The sequence below is a fragment of the Buceros rhinoceros genome, unplaced genomic scaffold (assembly GCF_000710305.1).
Source record: "Buceros rhinoceros silvestris isolate BGI_N320 unplaced genomic scaffold, ASM71030v1 scaffold1892, whole genome shotgun sequence".
NCBI lineage: Eukaryota > Metazoa > Chordata > Aves > Bucerotiformes > Bucerotidae > Buceros > Buceros rhinoceros.
The window spans coordinates 51,159-54,950 of NW_010398125.1; positions in this window are offsets into that span (position 1 = coordinate 51,159).

Below are 3,792 nucleotides of genomic sequence, written 5' to 3' on the forward strand. Positions count from 1 at the left end.
AAAAAAGAAGGATCTTGTACATGTTTTATCAAGCTACTCTCCATGTTTTGGACAATTTATGTATCTAAAATGTGGTGTTGTCTGTGTTATATAATTTTTCTTTTTTTGGCCAGGAAACCTGAGACTGGTTTTGCTTGATAGCTTGATAGCTTGAAATTCCATAGTGGAGAGGATTTCTTATTGTTTGATCAGTCTCTTATACGTACTTCTGTGGTGCCCATCACTTCAGTATCCGTGCACCAAGTCTTTAGCTCTGCCAGTGAGATCCATTATTCAGCAAAATCTAAGCCAGTATGTAAATGCAGTCAAGTGATGGAGATTTGTGTGTTTTATAAATGATTTTAACACTGAGTAACCAATTGTACAATTCATTGTATGTTTCTGAAGACATAAAAACACAACATTCTGAGAAAGGGCTGTGCCAATGTAAGAGGAATTTACCTTAAGGCTCTCTGTCACTAGTGATTTACTAGCTTTAGCTGTTTAACACATTATCTGTATTTAGTAGTGATTATTTATTTACCACTCAGAGGTAATTCAGAATTCATGACTCACAGCTTTGTAGAAGAGCTTAGGAAATCTTGCTTTTATTTAATTTGGCTGACAACTGCCTTGTGTTTTAGATCTCTGGCATACTGATCCTGCAAGGATATCCCAGGTTGAAAGATCAGTTTCACAATTTTAAATGGATACACAAAGAACAAATAAACCAGCAGAGCTTATACAATGTGAGTTTTGCTGGTTCAGTCAAAATGAACATGATTGTGTGTGAGGGAAGTACCACACACCATATAATTTAAAAAGTATTTTTTGTCTATGATATCTTTACTGTCACCACTGGAGAAAGAGGCAGCAATGAAAGATAAAGTTGATGAGTTCTTTCTCTCATTCCTTGCATACAATATTTAAAAGACTGAAGGAAAATATCTGCAGCATGATTATAAAGAGAATGGTGGAGTAAAGGGAGGCAAGATAAGTTACTAATAAAATTGTACTGTACACTGTGAATAGAAAATAAGGCATTCTACATTTTTTTTTTTTTTAATCAGTGGAAGCCATTGGAACTGGGAGTTCCTTAAACAATTGGCCAGTCGAATCAGAGCTCAAAATCAGATTTTTTTTCCCCCCCTATTTTCTTGACATATTTATCAGGAAAGAGATTGTTCTGAACTGTGATTTGACACTTGAAAATACAGGTTGCCCAGTCCAAGTTACCCCTTGAAGTCAAACATTGCTCACATTGGAGCAAGGTACATCATTCAAATAAACTTTCAAGTTGCTTGCTGTCCAATGGAAGGGAAATTGCTGAGGTCAAGAAGGAGTCTGAAGCCTAGCATGATACACGTCCGCTCATTATTGTTTAATTTCTTTCTTTTGACATCAGGCAGTGATTATTATTGCATTAATTCAAATGGGAGTTTTAGCTATCAAGATTTGCTGAATTGAAGTGTAATTGAATGAAACCTGATTAAGGTTTTGACTTCTCTGGCCCAGTTGTTACACAGGTTGGCATTTGCATTTATCAGCCCCTGTCTCCCCATATGGCTCAAAGTTGCACCAATGACTGGTGAATGACACAAAAAACAAACAAAAGCAGCATACATTGTATGGATTATCTCAACCGCTATTGTTTAATGGCTGTGTTTAATGTGACCTATCTGGAAAATGAGGACTACGAATAAAAAGCGATTACTAATAGTGGTGTTGCCTGCTTTTGCCTTCATTAACACAGAAGAAATGTGTTAAACACTGCATACCACAGGGAGCCTGATGGTAATTACTTTGGAAAAGCAACTTGTGGCAATGCGGCTGTAACAGCTAGTTATCAGTTTGCCAAAAAAATGACAGTTTCTGCTTCATTTATTAGAAACGTGCAACCGTTTTCTCTCAACAGGAAGGTGGTGAAGAGTTTTCATCAAGCTGGGTAGGTTTATCTTTTAAGCAGCTGATGCACTGAATCCCTACAGGCTGTTATTTGCTCATAGAAACATGGAGCTGAATAAAGGATAGTTTGGTTTAGTACACTGGTGGGAGTTCACCAAAAGCAATATAAATGAGGGTGTAAGTTCTCAAAGGCTGTCAGTTCAATATGAAAGATCAAAACACTGCTTGAATATACAAGTGGAGAGAAAAATTGGAAGGTTGTAAAGAGTTTTCTGGGGTTTTTGAAACATGTCCTCCTTAAGAGCCTGGTTAATGGAAGTAAGTAATTTTATTCATGTTGCTATAAACAACTGACAAAATGCTGAGAAAATAATGATTAAGTTCCGTGTCTGGTTGTTTGAAGTTGTGGTTATAATTTAACACTTTCATTGACCTTTTTTAGTTGGGTTTTTTTGTTTGGTTGGTTGGTTTGGTTTGGTTTTTTTGGGGTTTTTTTTTTGTGTGTGTGTTTGAGCATAATGACCAGACCATTTCTCCCACTCCTGTGTGGCTGTAAAAATTACATACCAAATAGCGTAGAGCCTGCACACCAGAGTTTTGGGTGGTTTTTTGGGGGGTGTGGTTTGGGGTATTTCTGTTTGTCTGTTTAGATTTTTTTATCAATAATTAGGCAAAGAGGCATAGATTTTGACAGCTAAATAGAACTATGCAGGCAGAGTTACCTTCCAGCCGTTGCATGTTTTCTGCAAGTCTCTTCGCCACAAAAAAACCCAACCAATCTGCGTCTATTTAGCTGGCTATCCTAGGTGCAGAAAAACCCCACTAGTTTCTCCCTTTTTTCTGCTACATATATTTGCCTTTCTACAGGCTGGATTCCAAAATCTAGCAAGCCACTGTCTGTGCAGAATCCTGCCAGAGTGTTCCTTATGTTACTGAAGGCCTCACTGGACGCGGGATGTTGCTCTTACTGTTCTTCAACTGTGTGTAATTCAGAGCTTGGCTGGATCCACAGTATATGTAGAACAAGTCATAAACCATCCTGGCTTTTCTTTACCCAGAATACAGAGTCATCGATTTCTCATTTGGAAAGCGGCCAGACTGTCAAACAAAGATTCTTAGATCTCCTTTAAGCCAACCACGTATAACTGCTTCGGGGTGTTCACTCATGGGATAAATACCCTATCCTTATCCTTTATCGAGTCTAAGATATGAAAGCATGTGAAAGCTTATTTCTTCAGTTAGTAATGTCTCCCTAAAAATGAAATTTCTCTAGTAGAAAGAAGGGATGGCTCTCTGTTGTATGTGTAGCTTGATTTGTGAAAGGTCACCTTAGTATCAGTAGTGCATGCAGAAATGGAATAGAGAATTAATGAGCCATCTAAGAATTTTCTGAGATGTATATTCTGTAATGCATATGTTATGATTCAAGGAAGAGAGCACAGTATCTTATTTATTGCTGATGGTTCTCAATAATGCCTGGCTCGCTAAAACATTTAGTTCAAGTTTTGGGGGAAAATTTTCTCTGATTGGGGGACCAATTCCTTTTTAATATATATATTTAGGTTTTTATTTCTATTTTTCCTGGCTATATTTTTTATCTTTTTTAGTTTAAAAAAAAAATAAAAATAGTGTTCTGACATGGATCCCTCCATTAGGTTCTTTGGGCTAGAGATAATACCTTCCATTTGGACAAGATTCAAAAATGCCCGTAAGCATTCTGCAGTTTATCTTGATAAGAAGCCAGACTATAGACATGGTTTGAAACATACATAATTGGACAACAATTTTAGATTTTGACCACTGAGATTGGAATAATTAAAATAATAATTAAAATTCCACCTCTGAAAACACATTGTATTTAGTGCCCTGAACACTAACTCTATGGAAATCTTATTGAAGTCCACCTGC